Here is a 12,901-nt window from a genome sequence, read left to right on the forward strand (position 1 = left end):
AGGAGTTCACTGCTGCCTTCTTACCATTTACTTACTTAGAATTAAAGCTTTCAGAAACTACTAGCCAGTGTGTGCATGGCAACCTGTCTGGAAAACTGCTAAAAGAGTCTAACACCTGAGCCCAATATAAAGACAACACACCTGCTTCATTTTAAATGCTGAGACAGTCTATTAGTTTGAGTGCACTGTGTCAGAGTACATCTTGGCAAGTTTTACCTCCTGCTTAGAAGATCAGCTTCAAGTGATAATTGGAGACAATCTTAAAAACTTAGTTGAAACAAATTTTGATGGATATGCCCTTTCATAGCCCTAAGTCATTTTTACCCCTAATGTGCTGCTTGAGTAGGATCTTTTGCAGATGTCAGAACTCATAGCTTCCCAAAATACCTGTGTGGTTTTGCTTGCCTTTTTCCTCTGTCTGTGCTGCCTCCTCACAGCTGCCTCCTGCTGTCTTTCCACTAAGGCCCACTTTCAGACTCTCTACAATTCTTTATCTTTTACACTTGAAAAAGAAAAGAATAATTGCATAAGTAGTCTACCAGTTGCTTTTTCTTTAGCACATCTCTGTCTAATGTAAACAATTACCATACATAAATTCCAGTGCTCTGGTATTCTGTTAGAGACTTCTTGTAAAATCAGGAGTGGCCATGCCCAGATGGGATGGTTGACTACAATGGTGATGTGTTCTCAAAGAAGAAAACTGTATCTCTGCTTACCCTGGAACTGGAGCCACTCTGACCAGCAGGTCACTATCCTGCTTTCCCAAGGAAAGGGGGCTCAAACACCCTGTCAGTCACATTCTTCAATGTCCTGACTAGTTTCAACCCAGTTTTAAAGATGGATAGAAATCTGAAAGACAATTCTGTTCCTGCAAGTTTTCAGAGAAATCAGTGCCTGTGCAGAGGTGAATGTATATATTTCAGGGAAAACCCCAGCGTGCATGGGATAAGAGATTCCCTAGTCTGAACAGACAGAAGTTGCTTGCTGAGACACATGCTCAGTGAGGGTCCTGGGAGAGGAATAAAAGCAAACAGCAAGAAAGTTTTACTAGAGATCTCAGTGACTGGATCTTTCCAGGGATAAAGGAGAGTAATACGAATGAATACTTTCACAGAGAGGAAAAGATCAGCAGGATACATATGCTGTTTGTTCTGGCTGGAACAAAGCTCCTGGCCTATCAGCACTCATATGGATTTACATTAGTGTAACATAAGTTGTCTCCTGCTCTGGAAAGGGTATGAACAGGATCCTGGGATAAACTGCATTACTGTGGTAAAAGAGGAGTCAAGGGACAACAGTCCATAGAAGTAATGCTTTCCTGATTATTCTGTTCACTAAAAACTTGTATATTGTGCAAAAATACTCAGGTGAATATGTTGGCTTCAGGGACACCGATAAACACAAACTAGCCCTACAACAACTGGAATTAGCAAAGCCTACTTTCCTTCTCCTCTTCTAGGAGGCAGCATGGAGAGCAGAATCGATGCATGGGTTATTTAGTTTTTAGACTAAAATCTCAGCTTTTTTTCATTCAGTTTCCTTGAACAAGTTGGATTTTTAAATCAGAACTAAGATTATATGGAAAGCCAAATGTTTAATCAATAAAGAATAAAATACTCCCCAAATTAGTAACAAAATAAAATAGACCATCCACTTTTTTCTCAAGGGGAGGACTTTGAGAAAGTATTTTTATTTTACTTTGCCATGCTTACAAAGGGACAGTAATAAAAATAACCTTTAGAGAGGAAAGTGATTCTGTCTGAAATGCCAACATTCTGAGGGCCTGAATCTTTAATTAAACTACCTCTCCAGTCTCAGGTCTCAGAATGCTTCTATGTAATATTAACAATGTCAATGCACATCAGATTACAATGAGATATTTTTGACAAGTCTTCGTACATTTGTTATTGCACTGACCATAAATCAATTGCCCTGTTTGAAGCCAACTGAAGTCAAACTATGAGGCTAGATTATGTTAGTAACTGTTTGTGTATACAAAATGAAGAACAGTGATCTGCACACAAGAAAGGCACATTAGAAATTCATCAATTCAGAGGCAAGAAATAAGCTGTTTAATATTTTTTTAACTGGTGAAAATTAATCTGGAACAAGAGCAGACATGAATTTAAAGTAGATTCTTTATAATATGGTACCTAGGCCATGCATGAAAACCTTGTTTGCTCCAGAATTTATTCTGACCAAAAAGTCCTCATTTGGCATACCAGTTTATAGGTATTACAAATTATTTTCTCATTTCTCATCTATGGCATTTGAAATACGTATCTGTTGATTTGCTTGACCAGCTTGGACACTCAGACTAAACACCTACATTTTGTCAAGATCTTTGCTCAAACAACAGCTCTAAATGTATGTAAATTGCAGCTGTGAATACCCCATACTTTCAGAAAACCTGTGGTCTGACTTCATGTTTAGATAACGAAGATCAATTACTGACAAGCTCTGAAAATTAAATTTAAAAAATAACATTTCATCTTAGAGATGGAGATAGAAAGCCTGCTCTCCTGCATGATGTTCATTTTCCTTAAGACAAACAACTCAATATTTTATTAATGCTATGCTTTAACTTCTGCAGCAATTCAATAGACACCTAGATCCTTGGTGTCCAGCCCTCATACTCCACCAAACCACACTAGACTAAGTTCATGAGCACAAGAAGGCCCAGTTGATGTCACACATGCAGCTTTAGTTCTGTTTCTTCTTAACTTGGAGATAATGTCTCTGCAGTCTTGACGCTTTTTTCATTTTTAAATATAACAGCAGACTGTAAGGCCAAAGAAGAGGTACATGTTTATTTCTATAATCTACGTAAATGTTTGGTCCTTAGGCATACTCAGCTCATAGATGATTGACATTTAATAGCTCTCAACTTTGCAGTCCCATACAGGAAGTTAAATGTGAGATCTTTGTCTATTTGGTTTACTGAAAAATTAAAATCAAGGGAATAGGAATCAAAATTGTCAGCTCTCACTGCTCCCCCAAAAAAGTCTGTTCTTTCTTTCTCCTTTTACAGTTGCCACCCTGGATTCAGTAATCCTGACCTTTCCTGGTGATTCAATTCTCTACTGAACTAGGTGTTACTACAGACAGATCAGTGTATAGTTGCCTTCTGTGCTCGCTTGCATCTACGTACCCCAGTACTGCCCTCTGGTGTGGATTTTCAAGCATCCATGACAGAGAGGTGTTTGGAATTTTTACTTTTATGGATCAAAAAACCCCAACCACCACCAAACTAACTCAAAAGTTGATGGACAGTTGCACTTAATATTCTGCATACATCTTAATATATGCCAATGAAGACAGAGAATGTGAAGCCAGCAGAGCTGCACATAGATGAGATTGAAAGGGATCTCATTAACACCATTTGTAGTCCACTCAAATTAAGAACATAGAGGCAGGTGTAGAAGACACAATTTCCAGGGCTGACTGCCTCAAGCCAGCCCTTCAAAACCTGAGTTGTTATAAGTGGGTTGCTGTGCTGTGCTTTCAACCTAGCTCTGGTTGAAACCCAAGCAGTGATCCAAGATGTCCCACCTGAAATATTTTAAAGGGGCCTTGCTGCTACAGTGTCTTGTGTGCAGTCTGACCTTCTGGATTATGTTCCTTAAGTGCAACCACCGTAACATCCCAAGCTGAAGATCCAAAAATCCAAGTGTCCTGAGTCTTACAGGATATGTGAATTTCTGAGGGTCGGACTCAGTGACCTTAGAGGCCTTTTCTAACAGTGATGACTCTGTGATTCTGTGGTAGCGTCTGAACAAAAAGCCTTTCCCAAATTCCTCAAATTGCCTATGAAGCTTGGGCTTCTTAGACCAAGCAACCTGCATCCCAACATATTTTGATTCAAGAGTGCAGATCAAGGTAAGTCTCAGACTTCCTTAAGATGTAACTTAAGAGCTAACAGTAAATACCCGCTGGTGTGCTTACAGTATCCAGGCTTCTATGAAAGGACAGAGTATCAATGCAATCAATACGATGCAGCAAAATTATGGCAAAGAACTCAAAACTCAGACTACTTTTGTCAAATCATTTGACCTGAAACAAACTGGTATAAGTTAGGATGGCACAGAGAACTGAACTGATACATTTGACACTGGAAAAAAAACCAAAACATTTTTATCCAGACTCCTCAGCCAGGTCACTGGAAAAATATTATTAAACAATACAAGGTCTTGGAGCAGAAGCATACCTTTTTGTACCTTGTAAGATGGAACATTAATGTTTAGTAAGAATGGCTCCAGAAACTCAGTGTTTCCTTAGTAAATGTATTTTCTTTATAAATGCCCCATGGATGAGAAGACAAGACTATTGAGAACTTGCTTAGTGGTAGATTTCAAATATACCTACAGGATTTCTTTGCTAGCAGTTTCCCTTGCCAGCATCTAGAACTCTTGACAGGAGCACTATAATGATACTATTAAGGTTAGTTCTTAAAGCTGTCTTCAGATTTACCTTGATCTGTTCTCCTGCAGTCATCAGTATCTATGTATTTTCTGGCTGTCTTCTGTGTGTACTGAAGTATATGGAATAACATCATTTGAAGTTAATCTGCAATGGAAAAATTATTATTATTAATTGAGAAAAAAAGATCCAAAAGAGACTGGGTTTTTTCCCTGTAAAATTTAAGATTTGCAAGCACGCTTAGTCTACAGGCATTATAACCACCTTTACATTGGCTGTGGTGACACTGTGTTAAATCTCAGTTTTCTTGGCTCCATAGTTTAGACACGTACACCGAAAATCTCAACTATATTGACCCAAAAATGTTAACAAATGCTTCCGTAACCTGTTATTCCAATATCAGTAATACACTGGTAAGAGTTTCTGACATACCTTTAGTACTGTTACTGTAGAGTTTCAAGCTGCACCTAGCAAGTGAAAAAGGTTAATAAATATGCCTAGTCTAGATTTTTCATAGTCCTTAAAAGGCATAATCTTTTAAGAAGCAGTTACACCTACACCCCTGTAACTGCTTTGAAAAATGAAAAAAAAAAAAAAAAAAAAAAAAAAGTATTTTGTTTTCTATCTACCCTGTGGTGATGGCTATTCCTTTCCCTCGCGGACTGCCTTGATTCCTCTCTGTGCAAATATGCTCTTACCTACCCTAAACATCCACATACTTACACTGAATACTTTTATGTACATAAAAGTACAAAACTGAGATGCACCATCCTCTTTGACACCTTGCAACATTTTAAACAAAGTCGCATAAACTGGATTTCACGGCATTTAGAACAGTTGCCAGTGAGTGAGGTGAGAAAATGTAATTGTGCAATAACCTGCTCCACGTGAGCCTGAGGTCAGCTCTAGCTGATCCCACGGTTGCAAAACCCAACTTCAAGCAGAGATCTGGTTTAACAATCCGGGCAGCACCTGGTCCCAAGTATTTTCAGGCACTCGGAGGCCGGTCCGATAGTGAAACACACTCTCGGGAAAAGCGCCAGTCACCTACACCCCGACCTGTCCAACTACACCCCCAGACACAACGTGCCTCGGCCGGAGCAGCATGGCGGCGGCTCCCACTGGGGCTGGCCCATCAGCACGCAGCAAGCTCCGCCCCTCCGCCTGGCCCAGGGGCTGTGGGGCGGTGCCTCAGGTGCTGTGTGCCGATGGCGGTGAGGGCGAGCGCTGTGCGAGCCTCGTGTGAGCCTCGTGTCGGTGTGGGTGGGCCTCGTTTGGGTTGTGTAAGGGGAGAAGTGGGGGACTGGGGGGCAGGCGGGGGGGCTGCAGTGCAGGGGTTGCTTGGCCGGATGCTCCGCGGGTGCTGCTGCAGGCCAGAGCCGCTCTGTGCTGTCTGACAGGTGGAGAGCAAACCCACGGCTGCATGGGCTGAAGCCGTACGGTGAAGTCAGAGAAAAGCGACAGGGTCCAACAAGTAACTCTACAGGTGCTCCACTATTTGCTCTGACTTTTATAGCCTTTTGGATTTTTTTGCTAAACTGCTGGAATACCACAGAAAAGGAGATGTAATCATATAGCTTATCAGAAGGGCTGGGGAAAGCATCGAGGGCACATTTGGCTCTTGCATTCTATGAATGTATGTAGTCTTCTATGTCAGATGTTGTGCAGCTGTATTTTTGCTGAGTGTGATTTAATGTTGAAATTCAAGACTAGACACTTGGAATATTTTGGGAGGGGTAGTTTGTTTTTTTTTTAGCATTTCTCTGTTTCTGTTACAAAATACTGACATGAGAAGTATTAAAGGAACCTTGTGATTTCCTTGATCAAGATATGATCCAAAAATTAATTTTTAGAAGCTAAGATTTGGATTGACATGTTTCATTTGAGAACAGGATCTATTATAGTAATAAAAATTTCAAACATTATACAATTTCCCCACTTAATTTCTTACGTGCTTTCACAGAACCACAAATTAGTTGTTCAGCCATGCCAGCAAGTGCTTTAGGCAAGATTTTGTCACAAAGTTTTGCCAAAAGCTCTGTAGATGATGGTAATGAATATATGCAGTTCCAACATTTAGGAAAGGAAGTTAATATAATTTAACAGGCAAGTGGGAAGGAAATGGTAACAGAAAAGCCAAATTTGAGAAAGTTTTGATTTATCAAGATGCATGTGTCAATCCCCTAGTTTTCTAGTTACTGTAGGTAGATTTATGTTACTACTGTTTGACTAAGATACCCTCAGATATAAAAATTGACCCAAATAATTTTAAATTTTCAATAGTAAATAAAAGGTCTTTTTTGTGCTTGCTTTCATAGCAAAAAAATGCATGTTATTTGATGGACAAAACTGTAAAACTTCCTTCACATATTTTTCAGTCCTTTAGTAAAGTTCTGATAGCTGCAATAATTTCTAGGTCTGCATTTCAGCACTGTAGTCTTGAGAGAAGTCTGATACATATTTGGGTTATGTTGTGCCATGCATGGTGATGATGTTCTGAGGGTTCTAAGAGAGTGTGAAGGGTTGAGAAATCTAAGTGATGATGAAGGAAATGTGCTCAGATTAAGAAACAGACAATTATCAAGAGTTTCTGAAGACATGGAGATGGGATAATTTTTTGGTTTGTTTTTTGTTTGTTTGTTTGTTTTTCCCCATAGTATTGCATTCAGAAATTACACTTCTGAACTCATCTAAAACTGCATTGTTATAAACCAAATTTCTATAAAACAATCAGTTTCTGGAACGTGTATTTTTTTACCAACATGTATAACTAACCTTAGTACAAAACTGTCCCAGTAAAGTTTTATGTGTAGTGTTTTGAAGGTAGGACTTAAAATCACACAAAAAGCTTAATGTTTTCATCTGAGTTTTGTCTACTTCAATCCTTATCTATACTGATAATCATTGGTAGTTTTAAAACTTAAGGACTACTGTTTGTGAGGCAATGAAGAAAGGACAAGAAATTGTAACTTTGAAGGATCATTGATGTTTTTACCTTTGAATCTAGCTCTCATGTAGAATAGCATTTATGATATAGGGGGAAAATGAGGCATACTAACTGGTCGATTCTGTTGTGTTAAGGACATTCTTCAGGCATTATGCTGTTGTCTTCTTTATTTCTTTAAAGTGGTGATATTGTTGGAAAAAAAAAAATATTATCCCGGTGGCTGAGATGGGCCAGAACACTTTGACACATTGAGTACTTTGTCTTAAATTAATTCACCAGTTACTGTGTTCACCATATATTAGCAGATCAGTTATGTTACCTGCAATGATACAGTATGCAGTTCATTTAAATAATTTTCTGGGAAAAAGTAGCTGATAGAGGCCATTGTTACTGCAGATTTAATTTGATCAAACATCAGTGTGTGTTGGGTGAAGTGTGTTTTAGGATGTTTTTTAGCTGCATGAACATGGTTTTGTAAATCCATCTTATTTATCATCCAGGTTAGCTTTCTTGCAGTTACCTTTAATCTGCCTTACATATTTTCTGTCTTATGGATGTGCCACCAAGTCCGTACAAGCGTCTCTATAATGTCTTTAGCAACCTTGTTTGTACGCACAATAAGGAGGGACCAAGAGAAGAGCTAGAAGCCAGAGAATCTGAACTGCATGAGCAAAGACAGTTTGTGCCTCAAAGCTAAGTTTTGCGGGCACTATAGATCTTACTCAAATGAATTTTGGCTAATGTACATCTCTTAAAAAAAGAACAAAACAAAACACAAAATCCCACCAAACCAACCAACCAACCAACTCCCCAAAAATCTCTGTTGTGTCATTGTATTGGTGAACGTTTAAAAGAAATTTGGTATTATTCTCTTTTACTATGCTAAAATAGGCTCGACAATATTTTAAATTTTGATTAGCTAGCTGCATAGTATTTTATGGGTAAAAGTACAGTAAAGGCAACTTAATAGCCCAAGTTTAAGTGGAATATGTATACACTGACAAAATCATTTGTGGTAGTTTCTTTAACGAGTACTGTGCTTAATGCAGCACTAATGTGCTGTGCTCTCAAATAAGGTTCAGGGACAATTAATGAAGAGTGTGCTGAGCTTTTTGCTTAAGAGTTCTTAATCCTTGTGACCTGGCCAGGGTCCAAGTTGGATAATTACATAAGGTTATTTCCTGCTTGCTATAGCTTAATAAGAGATGCCATCACTTCCTGTCCTAAACTATTGTGTACTCTTCTCTGCTGTGTCACAGCTATTTTAACTCCGCCCCTGGAAGGGGCAAGGTTGGAATTTGAGAGACACTGATGAAAAGAGGCTGGGAGAACAAATGATGTGTTTCTCTATCTTTGAAAAGCAGAAGTACCTTTTCACAACAGAGAACAGGAAGAAAATAGAGTAACTTGTAGCTAATTTTGTCTCTTTTACAGTGAGATGTGAGGTAAGAGGAGTGCACTTTCTAGAAAGTGTATTCGGTGAATTGTAACATAGGCTGAAGCAGAAGATTTTTAGGCTTTCATAGTATGTGTGAAGTTGCAGTCTAGATTCCTTTTCATCCTTTGTAAGTTCTTATTTTGGCCATTGTTTAGATGATCTAATTTACAATCTGTATTTTCTGCAGTTACAGCTGTTCTTCTGGGCGTTCATTTGCCTCAGCACCTTTGCAGAGCTTCAGAAGGAAAGCTACTTACATACTGATTTCTAGCAATTAAGCAGCATTTCTTAATGGAAGCAACGAGGTAGTGAACACATCTATTCAGTTGCAAAGCTATTACATTTGTTTCATATTGTTTATAAACTTACTTGTGCTTTTAAAGATTATTTGGCCTGTTGTACTTCTGACATTTTCTGACATTTCTGACAGTGAGCAGTAGATCAGCAAAACCACTATGCTTTTAACCAGTTTACACTGTTACTACTTTTGAATGTGTTTTAAAACCTAGATTGTACATAAGAATTAAAAGAAATACTGTTTTTAAAGATAATTTATTGGCATGCATTAAATGCCAACTGTTTCTTCCCTTTATCAGAGGAATGAATAGTCCTACTAACCTCGCAAAAACGTCATTGTTTTTTCTTTGATGGTAACTTCCTGCTGGTCCTTATTATCTGTCTTAATATATTTTACATTTTACAAGAATAATAGATGCTTTGCAAACACTACTCCCAGACATCTGTTAACAGAACTGCAGGGTACGGATTCTAGCCTCTGGTGAACACTGCTTAGGTTTTTAAGATACTTTCAGAAACTTTTTGTGTGTTTAAGTGTTTAAAAATCTCTGCTTAGACTAGCCCATGTTGCAAGATCAGAGTCTGGAAACATTGTGTGGATTTTAACTTGAGTCACTGAGCTCAGAGGGTAGCCCCGCAGACAGCTCAATTGCTACAAATGATGGGCTGTAAAGCTGTGCTGTTAACCTGTGAATAGGTGGGGAAGAGAGGAGCCTCTTCAGCTGTCTTTGCCTTTGGGGAGGTAATCACGGTGAACTCCACCTGCATAGTCCCATAGGAATTTTAGGCTTGACCTTCCAGACGTTTATGTATTGTAAGTAAATGGTTCTAGTGACATCAGTGCAATTATTCAAATGTGTAAGGTTACATGTCTCTAAATATGGTGCTTACTTTATTTTATTTTTGTTTTCATTCTTGAGCAATTAAGTTCATAAATGCATTGGTGGGTGTGCTTAGTTAAGTAAATATTAATGATAAGGTCAATAAGCATCTCAGAAAAGACAAGAAGACCTACAAAACAATACTCTGACATGATACATTGGGGTTTTTTGTGTCACTTGCACTGAAAGCCTGAAAAGAATGCCAAGGCTAACTATATTTTTAGTTAATTCATCATACTAAGACAGCAAAAGAAACAAGAATCCTGGTTTTGTAGTATACATGCTGCAGTTTGAATTTCATCTATCAGAACAGAAAATTACACCTTTAACACTGCCTGGGGTAAATGGCCATATTGGAAAGCTAGAAACCCTTCTGATGTAATCGTTAATCACTTTGAATGCATCAGTATCATCCACTAACAACAGCTTCTGATGGATAGAAGTATTAAAACAAAGGAATTGTTAATAGCTTTTTTTAAACCATTGGAAGTTTTGCAGTAATAAAATATGTATGTGTGACCAATGGAAAACCAGTAACTTTTACTGTAGACTATAGATGTAAGCTATAAAATAGTATGTGGTTACCTAAAGCTATTTTAAATTGTTGACTGAAGGCCAAACTAGTATTCAGTGCTAAGAGGAAGATACTGTTCATATCTTGATGTCAAATACATCCCAGTGGTTTAAATTTAGATTGTTGACTGAAGTTTCTAAAGAGAAGTATGTGTTGGGGCCTGTGGTTCTGTATTCAAGTTGATTAAATTCTGTCCTGCTCAGCATTACAGAAAAGAAAGGTTACATAACTTTGTATAAACATACACATGCCTTTTTTTTCATAAGATACTATGGTCTGGCTTCTTAACAGCAAAAAAATATATTGAGATTGGCTATATAGATGCTAGAATTTGTTCTAAATGTTATAAGCAGAGGTATTTAATATATAAGTAACAGCCAGTCAATTAGATAGTGAATTATCTAGATCCACTGTTTGTTTCCCCTTATAAAATCCTGCCATCTCCTGCATGACAATATTGTTTTATTGGAAAATGCATGAGTTCTTGGTGCATAACATTCTGAGCAAAACAGCTTTTTATTGTACTGGTACTCACTCTTATCCCACACTTTTTTCAAGACCATTATTAGTAAATTTTGAGGTTAGAGAGGTACTGACCCAATCAAACATGTACAGAGCTTGGCCTCCAAGTTAATTAAATATGGGTTAATAACATATTATAAGGAAATCATTGTCCTTATTACAGTTATTAGGTAGTTAGTCAAATTATAGCTTCAAAGGAATGCAGAGCATGGAGAACTCAGTACTAAATTATGCATTTGAACCTTAGGCCAGCTTTTTCTGTTGAGACAGTTTGCTGCTAAAAGAAATCGTGTGTCATTGAAATTAAATGCCTTTCTGGGGATGGAAGGTTCCAGTTTTTAATGAAATTACTGAGTGTGGTGAAGTGAAATGATTAAAATCTGTATTCCGGGAATGTGGCGGACAAAGAAATCAATAAATGCTAACAAACCTTTTCTGCTGGATGTGGATCTTTGGAATGAAATATACTGGTACAAAAATAATAATTAAAAACATATCAGCACATTAATGTATTTAGCATGAGTCTAGTCTCATGCTACGTTGTCTTTACTAATTTTTAGCATACATTTTACTGTGTAATGAGAAGCCTTCTTTTCTCATAACCGTATTAGGCAGCATTTTTGCCCTTCCCCCAGCGTTCCCGCACTGCAATCATTGTGCTTGCACTTATTATGTTACAAATGACCGAGGTAAGGCTGACATTCTCATTGCATGCAAAAAGAGCTGGTCTGCCAAGCGTTTTTTTTCCTAATGAAGCAGCTTTGTGAGATCTCCCCATGTGTTAATACTAATGAAGATCCTCAAGCACAATTAAAATCACAGCCAGTGGCTGAAGAGGAAACTGAAAACAATGACATCTTTCTACATATGCATATTTCTTTATGCTGAGATCAGCTTCAATAGAAATAATGTTGATTTTAAAAATACTTGTGTGTATCATTTAACAAAGTTATCAAGCTGTACATATTCTGGTACGTATTCTGACTGAAATGACTCAGATGTTCTTCTCTGCACTGTGGTGTAACTTCAAATCTATAGCGTTACGGTTTGTAGGGAGCAGTTCTTTGGCTCTTGAAGTGTACTTTACCCCTGAGTAAGTTTGAGACGACGCCAGAGGAAGAAAAAAGGGGGAGGTTACCATATGTGCGGTTGGAAGGGTTGGTGGCGGGAAGTACAGCTTTTACTTCACAAACAACCCGTGTAGGTTGTTTCAGACATGGGGAAAACAGGGGTATTTAAAACAGATTATGAGGGGTTTTTAAAATTCTTGTATTACAACCTGGTGAATTTTAATACTTACCCATAACTGTAACTTAATTCCCCCGCCCTTGTTGCCTGTTTTACCTCAATTTACCTCTTTCTTCTAGAACATAATAGTTGAACGTGGCTTCCACTGTTATTTTTTATTTGCTGTGGTTCTTTAAAATGCCTCCTCTTTCGGAAATGGGTCACCTTTCCCAACCCCCCTCTCTCCAGATGGCTATTGTTTGTATCATACATTCTTTGTTGCTATGTTAAAAATCTGTTGTTGTTGTTATTTTTTTGTATTTTTTACCTGAACCTACTCTGCAGTGTAAAAAAAAACATAGGTACTTAGGGTGGTCAGCCGTGTTTCTCCTTGGATCGGTTAAGTCATCCTTGAGAAATGCCCCAGTGCAGACTTCTATCCCTTTTGTCGTCGTTTAAACAACACGAACTGTCGGTAACTTTTCCCGAACACAACACGACGGCGCCGGAGCAAGCGGAGGCTGCGCCGGGAGCCCGGGACGCAGCTGGCTCGGCAGGTCAGCGTTACCGGGGCCGGGATGGGATAAACAACCCCC

This window comes from Calypte anna, chromosome 7, assembly GCF_003957555.1.
Source record: "Calypte anna isolate BGI_N300 chromosome 7, bCalAnn1_v1.p, whole genome shotgun sequence".
NCBI lineage: Eukaryota > Metazoa > Chordata > Aves > Apodiformes > Trochilidae > Calypte > Calypte anna.